Here is a 12,719-nt window from a genome sequence, read left to right on the forward strand (position 1 = left end):
CCCTGACCTTCAGGCACGCTCACACGGGCCGGGCCCCGCCCCGCCGCCCCCAGCCGAGCCGAGCCGGGCCCGCCGCCCCCCGCCCCTCGCCGGCGCGGACAGACCTGCGGGGGCGGGCAGGCTCCGGCCCACCCGCGGGCAGCGGCCGCGCCGAGGGAGCGGCGGGGCGGGGCGGGGCGTTACCTGCGTCACGTGAGGCGCGCTGAGGTCACGGCGGGGCGGGGCCGCGGGGCGCTGTCCCCGGTACCGCTCCGTCCGCGCCGACCTGCGCGGCGCCATGTTAGGGACGCCGGGGGCCCGGGCCGGCGCGAGGCGGGGGTGGCGGGGTGTGCCGGGGGCCTCTGGCAGCACAGGGCGAGCGCTCTGCCGCTCGGCGTGCCCCCCGGCCCCGTCCGCAACAGGCGACCCACCTGGCGGCAGGGAAACGAGGATAAAAGGGGCGCCCGCCCGCAGGATTTCCAGCGAATTGTCAAGAAAACCGGCGGTAGGAGCGGGCACCCCTGCAGCTGCACGGCGTGAGGCACGGCGGGGGCGCGGGGGATTATCCCGGCCCTGAGGGCGCCGTGCTGCCCCTTCCCGCCTCAGCCTTCTCCTCATGGATCACCTCGTAAAGATCCTGGTGCGAGGAGAGCAACAGCACTTGGCGTTAGTGGCAGAGGGCAGCATCTAACTCTGTGTGTACAGAGAAAGCCCTTCGGCGGTCCCTGCCCAGCAGTTTCCTTTAAAAATATAAATGAAATCACCGATGAGATGCAAAGCCGTAAAGGGAACGCGGAAGGAAAGCTCATCTGAAGGACGAGGCATTCACACAACTCCCGTACAGGAATGACTGCAGGTTCCATAAAGGAGGTATAAAGTGTTCCAAGGACACATAACGCTTTCTCTCCAAATTTTGTACATAAAGTAGACTGAAAGTAGTAGACCTTGACAAAATGATTGGAACTACTTTGAGGCATGATTTAGAATGAGTTATTGTCCGAGGTTATGTGGCCAAATATAAAATGCAAGACAATACAAGTTGAAGTGTTCCTTTGCTGGCAGAATTTTTATTTATATCTTCCAAGTCTTTTTTTTCTCCTGGGTGCCTTCAAATTACATATGTCTATCCATTTTCTCAAATAATTCAGAACATGGCATGTTTGTTATTTACCTGCTCTTAACTTTCATGGTACATACAACCAAGGTCAATTGTCTTTAGAGACGCTAAAATTGATATTTCAGGTAAATACTGACACCATCACATAAATACCAATGTGTGACAATTTTCTGGGTAAATAATGAGATAGGAATAATAGGAAAATGCCACAACTTAAAAGGAAGGAGAAGAGAAGGAGAGCTGTAATTTGTTTTGTGCCAAGGGTATACTGCAAAAATGAGCGTATCAGGGTCAGATGGGCAGAAATGGAAAGTAAAAACCTTCGAAAGAAACACAACAGGCTTCATCAGGGGCTTTGTCACCTAATGGTCACACAGGTTTTCATGAGGCTTATTGGCTATTACGGTCGTTGGTTAGAGTAAAATTAATTTCTTCTAGAAAAAAAATATCTTAATTCTCACATAAATAAATCAAAAGCCTCATTATCATCTCAGCAGTTTTCCTAGCAGCTGTGTGTCTTTGAGGAATTGATAAATATTGCAAAGTTAAGGTGTCAATGATTTTGTGTTAACATCTTTGTGATACAGTATTCAGTGCAGGGAACAGATTGCACAGAGGGATGGCACTGGAAGCACTGCGGGATGGCCTGTCCCATGGACGCTGCTGCCCAGGAGGGTGACCACCATGCTGGCTGTGGGAGCCCATCACCGTTGCAAAATTAAATGCGTGCTGAACTGGTTACTTGCAGCTAGCCAGATGCTTGGTTGAGCCTTCTGGCGAGTGGTGAAATATTGTTAGATGCTGCAGCTACTAATTGTTTTAACCTTATTATGAGCAGACAGAAGCCATCTTTAGAGCAATCATGTTATGCTGACTGAACATAAAGTCAATTAAAAATTATAGTGAGGACAAGCAGATCTCCCATCTACTTCAGAGGGAAACCCACATGTCAAATCTGACTTTGAAATACCATTGCAGTGAACAGGGTAAATACAATTAGATAGATACTAAGATATTGCAGTACGTTTTAAGTACTTATGTTGTTCCCTGAAGCCTTTGCCCGATTTCCCAACATTTATGTTCTTTTTTTTTTTGTTTTTTTTTTTTGTTTGTTTGTTTTTTTAAATTCTTTACGCAAGAGGAATTTGTGTGCTTGAAACAGCAAAATGCTGGTTTATTGTACTTTGGAGCAACCCAGTTTCTCCAGTATTTATTGTAACTGGATTTCCTGCCTGCTTCTTCCACTCAGCTTTTGGTGCCTGCCTCTCCAGCTCTTGCTTTACTAAGGCATTGCCCTACTGCTGCTGGCTTTCCTTCATTCGGTGTCACTTTGCCACCACTCTGCGCCTCCTGAGCCATACCTTCTTGCCACTCATCCGTTTGCTCTCCAGTGAGCCCCTGTGACAGACAATCAGCTATTTTCTTATTATTCTAGTTTTAATTCTTACATTTCCTAATTATAGTTCATGTTTACCTGCACATTTATGTGTCCACTTGTATACTTACCTCTCCCTCCCACCACCCAAAAGGAGACACGTACACTGGCTTTGCTTCCTGCTAAACTATTATGCTTTGAAATTGGCTGGAAGGAAAGTCCATCAGTGGAATGAAAACTTAGAAAAACTGCAATTCATAGCAGACACTGAGCCAAGTTTGCCAGCTTGCTCAACATTGTTCTCATGCCAGCTGCCCACTAAAAAAATGTTATGTGTTAGAGAGGTTTTGCACTGGATAAAACGTATAACAGGATAGTGAAGACAGCACCCTTGAAATGGAAGTCAGATGTGAAATTGTCTATTGTGCTGAAAGACACACTGCCTCACCATGATTTATTTTTATATTTATCCTTGTTTTCTCTAGCATGTCAGTGTGAACCTGACATGCTTTCTTACTTATTTCAGCCTCTTTTATGTCTTAACTCAGGCATGAGTTAACAGAACTAGAACCAGCCTATCTGAACAAACCAAAGCATGTTTTAACAAAACTAGAACCAAACGCATTTTGGAAACATGCCGTGTTGCCCACCGAGGGCACAATGTGACCCCTCATTTGTTCCATTGGTAGAGTATTGCATGACTCTCTAACACTTTGCCTCTGTCTTACCTTGGTTTTGGTACATCGGTTTTCCTTGCTGGATCAGCAGTTACTTGCAATCAGCATTGCAGTTCCTGTGGTTAATTGCTTCACACAACTCTCTCTAACACAGCATGACTTCTCAGTAGGCTTGTTTCTTCAAAGGGTAATCTCATAGGAGGTGGTCTGGATACAGGATTACTCGTAGAAGGACAATCTCATTAATAGCTTCCCCTCCTGAAATAGATACATTTATGTATTTTTGGCAACTCTTCATTGTTATTAGTAATGTAATTCCACTAGAGACAATGTTTACCAGAAGTTCTTCCTAAACCAAGCACAGAAACTCCATTTTACTTTTTTTCCCAGGGCGTTTATTACATGTGAAGACTACAAAGTAACATAAATTCAAACCTAAAGTATCATCCCTTCTTAAAGCAAGGCGACTGGGAAACGATAAGGCATCCTCTCTCTTTGAGTCCAACAATAAACGCAGTGAACATCCTACAGGGCTCTGGTCATTAGGCTTGTCAAATATTTAAATTTGAGACTTAAAAGCCTTAGAGCATCCTAGACCAAAGAGCTCCAACAAGCGGTTCAGTCAGTTTCCAAAGTGGAAGGTTTGAGGTTTTTGCTGCTTATCCTAGCTAGACATTTCAATTAAGTGCTAAAAAACCCTTCTAAAATCCTATAAACAGTAACAGAGTAATGGCACTCACTCTTCTAGTTGGGATTTGCACCGATTCCTCGTACAACATTTCTCTCCCTTTTCTGTAACCCTCTCAACTGGAATATTCTGAAATTAATCTAGCAGCCACCCAGATTAAGCCCCTCTGCCAAGCACAGGAGCATTTCCTAGGCAGAGTACATCACTCGAGTTGATTGCCGATGCTTTGACCCTTCCTCCCAGAAGTGTTCTACTACTTCAGTGGCTCACACAGCAGGGTTAACCACAAATTCTTGCTTAACCCCCCTCCCCACCCTGGGGGACCTTTCGGCTGCTGTTAAGCACCCTGCACTGTTAGTGCTCCACTTACGTCCATTAGTGTGAAAAGATATTAACAGTAAATATACTTTTCAGCCTAGAATTCATATCATGTTTTCAGGATGAACCAAATCACTTTTAGCAGCAGCTCACAACTGCTGAGTGCTGCCAGGCAGTTCCTCTGGCAGATTTCTAATTCTAACTTCCCTGGTTTTGCTCCATGGCTTTTATTTTTATTGTATCAGACATAGCTGCATCGAATGGGAAAATGTTTTTTGTAGCACTAGTACAGATCTGCTTTGAGCTGCTATTTAACCAGGGTAACAGTGCTGCATTTTGTGGTGAACTTATTATGTTCCCTAAAATGGCACATACTTGGGCATTGGTTTGTTTAAAAGAGAACAATGAAGTGCTTCATGGTGACGTTCTCAATAGTTGGCTCAAGTGGGTTCCATCATCTGGGAATACCTTTCCCAGATATTCCCTGTAGTATCTACACAGCTATGTTCAGCATATTTTACTACTACAAAGTCAACAGGTGAAACCATGACCCTAATGAATCAGCACTGAATTTCCTTTCACTTCAGTGCTTTCCCTCAGGTTTTTTTAATCTTCCTCTGTTGGGTTGTTTGGTTTTTTTTTTTCAGTTGGTATCATTTATCAGGCTTTTCTCCCTCCCCAGTCCTACATGAGAGAAGCGTATTAATCACCTCTGACAACTCCTGCAGCAAAGTTTACATGCAGAATTTTACATAGCTTATTTCTATCTCCTTTGCTTGCCAAAACCTTGGGTTTATGTGCCATGAGCTTCAGTAATATCCCTGACATCCCAGAATAAACTTGCCATGGTAAAGGAATCATGGGCTGCTGGATGTCTGAGAGACAGGAAAACCAAGCCCAGTTTCTCACTGCTTCTTGTACTGGGCAGGTTAAATGTGAGGCAGTGAGGAAAGCCAACAGCATGCTGGGCTGTGCCAACAGCAGCACAGCCGGTGGCTGGAGGGAAGCAATCGCTGCCCTTTCCTCCGCCGTAAGGATAACTGGGGGTTGGGAGTAGTCAGCAGGAAGACAGAGCCAGCATGGAGGAGGAAGAGAGATGGTGAAATAGGAGTGGTTCAATCTAGATACAACGAAAACATTTTTGACTCAGAGGATAAACAAACACTACAACAGGGACCCAGAAACGTGGCAGATCTTGGAGGCTTCATGACCCAACTCAACAAAGCGTTCAACAACCTGGTCTGACTCCAGTGTGTATCCCACTTTGAGCAGGAGTTGCCCTGCATGACCTCCAAGCATCCTTCAAACCTGACTGAAGCATCCATGATTTATATCAATTTCACGACAGAAGTCACATCAGATCTAAGGTTAAGCATGCAATCATTATTTGGTCAACAAATGAACTCATATCAATAGTTTTATATGGATACCATCTATCTTAGTTTAAATTATTCTCTATTCTAAAATTTCAGGCTGCATTGCCCTGGAGAAAACAGTAACTTAGAAGTACAGCATTTCATTGGAAAACCAAGATCACCGAAGGCTACTACTCAGCTGATTCTGGCCAACAGATTAATTTCAAGTGACTTTATTCTCCAAACGTATTCCTGGGTAGAATCAAACTGCAGGAGCCCACTTGTCTGGCCACAGATCCATTAGAGAGGGACAAGTTAGACAATAGAGCCAAATGAAAATCTGCACAATACAACTTCTACTTGGCTGTTTCACAAGTCTTTCCTAATAAACTAGTCCACTACAACTACAAAAGCAACTGTTGCTGTAACTGTTTCTCTGATACCTCACTGTATTATCATTAAAATCTGAGAATAAACAAAAAGCTACAGCATATACAAAGCAACAAGTGAATCAATACAAGAGGTAGGTTAGGGAGAAACTCTGGCATACAACATATGTAATAGCTGCTAAATAATGAATTAATGATGAAATTAGCAAGAGCACTAAACTTAATTTGTCCTAGTAGTTTAATAGGAAGTTAGTACATTGGCAGGAGAAACGGCAAGAAGTTTTCCCAGTAACTGTGGAAGTGGGTCACCACAGGCACTGCAAAAAAGTCTGCCAGTGTTTGGCATGTTGACATGAACAAAGCCAACTGCCTTTTCCTTATCCAAGAAAGAACTGAAAATACTATTTTTTTCTATTTTACCTGTGGATTAGGACAAAAATGCTAGAAAATTGTTTTCAATATTTGCAGGCATTTCCTTAGAGACTCCTAACAAAAAAACAAACCAAACAACAACAACAACAACAACAAATATTTTTAATAACTTTCTTTTAGCTACACCTAACACAAAACTGCATTTTTTTAGATTGTCCCTTTAGGTGAAAACGAAACATTCAAGTACCCTGACTTAATCATACTCAACTGGTAAATTATCCTCATCTCTTATTTTATACCACTGTATGTGTTTTCTTCAGAAGAATCTATTTTGATTTTTAATGCTATTTACCTTGATGAAGGAAAGTGTAATTATCTTCCCACTTCTATTTGGAAGACAATAAATAAGTCAAGACAGTCCTCCATCAGTTAAAACTTCTGGGGTATCTAAGATTTGTAGCTCTCACAGGGAGTAGGGTTTGCTAATGAAGCTTTTGAAGCCACAGTGCAGGGTCTGATTGTAATTGCTAAAAGGTGACTCTTGAAGAGGTTTATTTGCACTAATCAACACCATGTTGTGCCTCAAAGCTAGAGTTCCCTTAGATGCACTGTCCCTACCGAGTTATTCTGCAGCAACTAAACAGGCTTTTCTGTTTACTTCTGTTCTGGCACCATATCTGTTTTTTTAATGGGATCCTTTGAAGTGGCTCTCCAAACCTGTTGTACAGTTAAAACTTTGTAATTTCTAACACTTTCCTCTTGCAGCCCTCAACCCCTTCCTCTCTGATACCTGAGCCAAAGGGACCTTCAGCAAAAGTGTTAATGTAAAATATCCAAGGGCTCAGGGGTGGGCTGCAAATATTGAATCTAGTACCTGCAGAGTAACAATTATTTCTTATTTTCCTGATGGTGGCCATTTAGAAACTTTACATTCAAAGCACTAGGTGCAGCTGGACAGTATTAGAGTGATCCTCGTTCACAGCTGAAACAGCTCTACGCTTCCCTTAATTTTTGTTGCCTGGGTTCTACTGTACAATTGCTCTCCAGTAAAGTAGAAAATAACCTGAGCATCTCAGTTATGAGGTGAGATTATTGTTCATGCTTCAGAAGAACTGCTGATCCATTAGCAGCCACCATATCACTGAATAAATTTTCAGAAAAATAATGTTGATCTTAAGGGGAAAAACAGAACAACTCACCCCAAACTTACTCCCAGCATGTTGTATTATGCTTGTTTTATCAACTCAGAATAAATTGTTCTAACTTTGCTCTAAATTCCTTTCAGACCAGATGTAATATGTAGTTCATATTACATATTCAACAGTCACATTACATAGGCCCTCCTTTTTTACAAAGTCTTCACTCGTGGATGCTGAGCTCACTGAATTTATTAATGCTTATTAACATGAGGCAGTTGTGGTAGGTTTGGATTTGTAGCACTATCACTGTGGCAGCCTAAGCCAATTACAGATGTTGCCTTAATGAGCAGCCCTTTCCTGCATAGACCCATTTCCCTGGATGTGCACAGTGCCTGTGGAAGGCTGTCACTGAAGCCAATTAAAGAAGAAAATTGAAAACTCCGTAAAGGTGTTTGGAAAGTGAGAAATAAATCCTACCTGTCATTTCTTACTCAATCCAGCTAGCAAATCGTGATTCATTACCACCCTTGCACGTTGTAGCTAGGGAAGGATCTAGCTCTGAAGAGCAAGGATTGCACATCACTTTGGGGACTGTGATTAGCCCAAGTCATAAGTAAATGAGCTTGAAGCTGACAGTTCACTCAATACTCCAAAGCCACTAAGCGTAGCTGGCACACGCTGTCACCAGCGGCGCTCCGCGTGCGGTGGAGGCTTAGTAGGAGCGAGCCAGGAGGCTGAATTATGATTCCTCCTGCAGACAGGGTGAACCTTGTGGGACGAGGCTGAGATCATCGGCTAGACACTGCGAGGAGCTAAGCGGCAGTGAGGCCATCAGACCAGAACAGAGATATAAAGCAAGCGCTTCAATAAACAAAGAAGCTTTTGCAAGGAATTAACACCTTCTCAAGCGTATGACAAAACATGCACGGGGTCACCCACCAGCTCTAGGTTTGTGGCACTTGTGTGTTGTAGCTCTGTAAGGAAAAGGTGCAGGCTGCCTGCTGGACACTGAGCAGGGGACCCTCCCGAGTCCCTCACCTCCTCCTGGCTCTTTATTTTTTTCCCTCAGCCCACTTCAGAGAATTCCCCCCACCTGGGTATGTTCCACATATTCATTTTTGGAAATGCTTTAAAATAGAACATGAGGGTACTTTGGCCACTAGTTGCTGCTTGTGTTATGTCTCAGTCCTAGAGAAATATTGAGGTGGCAGAGAATACCTGGCGTTATTTGCTGTTTCAAGATGCTGGTCACTGTGATCCTACATCCATGTGCGTGCCATTCCATGGAACATTGGCTGAGTGTTGCTGGAGTTCAGAACCCAAAGTTGGATTTAGCTCCCTTAAGCCATAGTTCTGAGGTCACCGCCTCATCAATTCTCAGAACAGCAAAGCCTTCTCTTGCTTGTTTAACTAGATCAATGCATTATTACAGTCACAGATTAAACATTTTGCGTGGGTACAATTTTACACGGATCTGTCAGCAGCTTTTACTGGACTGTAGCAGAAACTAATCTCAAAGTGATTTATTAACATTTTGAAGCTATCTGAGGGTCACATGCAATCAAGATTTGAGGCAAAAAGAGGAGGATGCTTGTTTAAAGCAAACACGGGTTTGATTACCCTTGAAACCTTTCTGAGCCAAAAGCTTTCCTAGCAGGCAGAGGAGGTTCCCGCTGTCAGCCAGGGTAACGAAACCTTCCAGAACTGACATGCAGAAGGTGCAGGTTCATCTGAGTGTTTCCAGCTCTTGTGCCGATGACTGACAAACAATTTTAAACTTTCAAAAACTTTAAAATTTAACCAAAAAAATGTCAATCAAAAGATTTAGAGCCCTAGATGCTGAAGGCAGATGACTTTAGGAGGCACTTAGTTGTCATTAAAAACACGTAGTCCTCATGATTGCCCGCAATCAAATGGTCAGGTTTGGGGTGGGAGGAGGGGGGAGCTCCAGAGTTGTTGCGTTTTACATTTAATCTGCTGGGTTTGGCTGCTAGTTTTTGTGTACCTGGAGTTGGTGGCATGAGGGAGGGGTGAACTCAATCAATAATCAGTAGGTCTTTTTTTCCACTGTGAACACTCAGGGAATCGTCATCATCAACAGTAAAGTCTAAATGCCACTTAGCTGAGATTTACAACGCAAAGAATTAGAAGCCTCCTTTCCTCAAAGTTGTTAGAGTACATACAATCCTTGCCCAGAAGACACTGATTATTTATTATTTTTACCTTTTTCCTCACACTGCAAAAGTTTTGATTTTCCACAGAATGTAAAATCAAACATCCCTTCATTCCTGACCCACATTTGCTGTAGGTCAAGTAATTATGAATGAAAATGCCACTTTGCTTATATGAACTCCATTTACGACAGAGATGAAGCTATGAAATTTGTACTCCTGGCATCTTATTAATACTGATCTGCAGTAAAATTCCTCAGGCAACAGGCAAAATAATGACTTAAAACTGCTACAAGATAATTACCTTACAATGCAGGCGTTTTGAAGATGAAGTTAGCTCTGGATTTGAAAACACAGGTTTTTTAGGACCTTATTCTTTCTATGAAAGATTGTGAAACACCTACAATTACCTTAATTTATTTCCATGACACTTTGGTTTAGGTCCAATCAATTCCTAGTACATTAAGGAAATTCTTGTCATTATTCAATAACGGGATTTAGCTATTCAAAGTAATTTTCTTAACCTTTAATTTTGAAAAGGTAAGTCTTCAAATCTTAGCAAAATTAACTTCATGCCATGGTGAGACACTTTGATCTATACAGTATCTTTATTGCATCTGGTGTGCCAAGATGCTTTGATGAATGAAAGAAATCAGCAAATTCAGCACTTCCCTTCCACTCCCAGCTGAAAGCCCAGTGTACATGTGCAGAGGAGCGATGCCCTCCCTGATAAAAGGCCACAGAGGAAGGTTCCTCTGAAGCCTCTCTATAGCAGACGACATAAACTACATCTAAAATGTAAATGGACTCTCTTCAAAATTAATTTGATTTAGCTTCCTCCTTTTTCATATGAAGTAAACCAAGCTTCTTTCTGCTTAGCGATCATCCACAATAACGTCACAGTTCAGGATCATCAACTTTCCCAAGAGTCCCCTTGTAGGTAACACCTGACGCAGAAACAGCACAAGAGTAATTCAGCAAATGAATTTCCTTTGTGAGTGGAGCAGGTCAAACTCCTGCAACGGGAAAAGATTTTCACAAGCGCATTTCACCCTTGTCAGTCCTGCAAAGCCAACAGACACCAGAGGGGACACCCTGCCTCCGTCACACATGGATACAGTTTCTCACGTGCCCAGTTATTGGAACATTACAAAAGGAGACAGCAGCTACTCAGGACCATTAACAGGGGAACACTGCTACTGATGAAAACGCACAAGCCCATGGAAATATTTCTCTGAAAACCTACTTTCTGGTGTTCCAGCTACACAAAACAAAACAACTTACCCTAACAAAGCAGCCTGGAGAAAATTTTCCATGAATTTCTTATTCTCAGTTCTAAAGTTGCAACATTCTGGCCAGGTAAGGTGCTTACTCTTGTCGTCTCCCCACTGAAGCCCAAAATTAATTCAGCTTACCTGGACATGGTCAGAGCTCACATTGTTGTCTTCAGAAAAATATAAACTTTTTTTTTTGCCCTGCTTTCCCCCTATAAGCAAAGCAAAACTACTATCAGCATCCAGTCAGGACAGTCTTTCACAAATGGAAAACATTAATTGACCAGGCACCTAAGGAAACCATTACAGGTATTTCTTCTTGGACGCTTACATGCGGGAGGTGGCAACCCAACAAACAGGAACACAGGAACAAAAATCAGTTGCCTTCCTGAAGTGTTTCCTGCCCTCTTTGCAAAAATCTGCAAACTTGGAAAATTAAAGGCTAATCAGAACACACACACCCACACACCCACCCAATAACTGGTCTTGGTAATGATTGCTGAGAGAATTTATGCATTATGTTTGGAGAGCATGACTAAAGCAGATTCCTGTAATAACTCTGGAAGCATTGACGTTTACCCCTGGTTCTACCTTTGTTTTCCTGGTTAGGTTTGGTTTGGTTTGTTTTTAGAGGTACTGTTAGCAATTTCTGAGAATAAATGTAACTGTTCCCCAACAATTAAAATAATCATCTATCTCCATAAAGTGAGTGTAAAAGACAGGTGAAAACAGAGTCTTTGAGCAAGAAGATGCAGCTTTTCCCTTTTGCCTCTTAACACATTCCTCCACCCTGAAAAGTATGCCTGGCTGCTCAGCAGCCACTACAGAGCACGACCAGCCAGGATTTACAGAGGTTTCATTTCTCAATTGTTCCTAATGTAAATATCAGTTTACACAAAAACTAGCCAATATTGCACTCCCCGGCAAAAATACCAGTAATGCCTTTAACCTTTAGCTAAGGTCAGACATATTAAGAAAGTGACATTAAAACAGCCATCCTACAGTAACAGCCTTCGGAATGGAAGTCAGCAGTTGTGTAGGGGCAGTGATTAAATGCCGATATGTGTACGTGTATACCTTGCATCCAAACTGGTAGCCATCTTTTGCGGCACTGCATTGTTTCTTGGTAACTCTAAATACGGACTTTAAAAACAACCCTACTCCGCTGCTTCTTTCCTCCCTTCCTATTTAGCAAACGCTTTTTTATCTGTGCAGAATCTCACTTTGATAATATTAGTTGCAAAAGAAAGCAGCTATAATAGGTATAAAAATTCCAAGCAGCTGCAGAAGGCATCTCTTTAAAGAACAAAAAAGCCCCGCGTCACTGAACTGGTCTTTCCAAGTGAACGTGATTGAGAACAGGGTAGACAAAAAGTGTCTGCGGACAGTTTTGTGCAGGGCAGGTAGGTAGTTACCTATGTGTTATGTGAAATCTCCAAGAGGAGATGTACACAAACCAATATTAACACTCAGAAAGAGGAGCCGGGGCTTTTCAGTAACCTTTACTTAATCAGGCATGCTTTTATCATTTTACACACAGTGAAGAAATCACCTCATTGTATTTTGCTGCTCTGAGAACTGGGACCAAAGTGGTCCTCTTAGATACTCAAAAAGGGGAAAAAAAAAAAAAAGGGCCGGGGGGGGGGGGGGGGAGGGGAACAAATCCCCCATTTTTTAGTATCACCTGTTCAATTTACCATTAAAAAACCAAAACACTAAACCCTCTCTTTTTCTTGTTGTTGGGCAGGTAAGCTACAGAAAGGATTTTCAGTGCAAACCTTTTTCCATTTGATCTAGAGCAAAGCTGCCCGTCAGGCTGAGGTGTGTGACCTGCGGATAGCAGCCAGCCCGGTGGCCTTGTAAAG

General features: G+C 42.8%; 1 protein-coding gene across 6 annotated transcripts in view; it reads right to left on the reverse strand.

Moving 5' to 3' along the window:
• The window catches only part of OGDHL (oxoglutarate dehydrogenase L), an 83,411-nt gene extending 70,936 nt beyond the window's left edge, over positions 1 to 12,475 (reverse strand). For 3 of the 6 annotated variants that reach the window (XM_080402787.1, XM_080402789.1, XM_080402785.1), the window contains exon 1: positions 105 to 12,475. The gene's annotated coding sequence lies outside the window, so the exon portion shown is untranslated. Of the gene's footprint in view, positions 1 to 7 lie in introns of all 6 variants that reach the window. The other 3 variants (XM_080402786.1, XM_080402788.1, XM_080402783.1) reach the window with 1 other exon arrangement.
• Between the last annotated feature and the right edge of the window lie 244 nt (positions 12,476 to 12,719).

Source organism: Falco punctatus (genome assembly GCF_963210335.1).
Source record: "Falco punctatus genome assembly, chromosome: 9".
NCBI lineage: Eukaryota > Metazoa > Chordata > Aves > Falconiformes > Falconidae > Falco > Falco punctatus.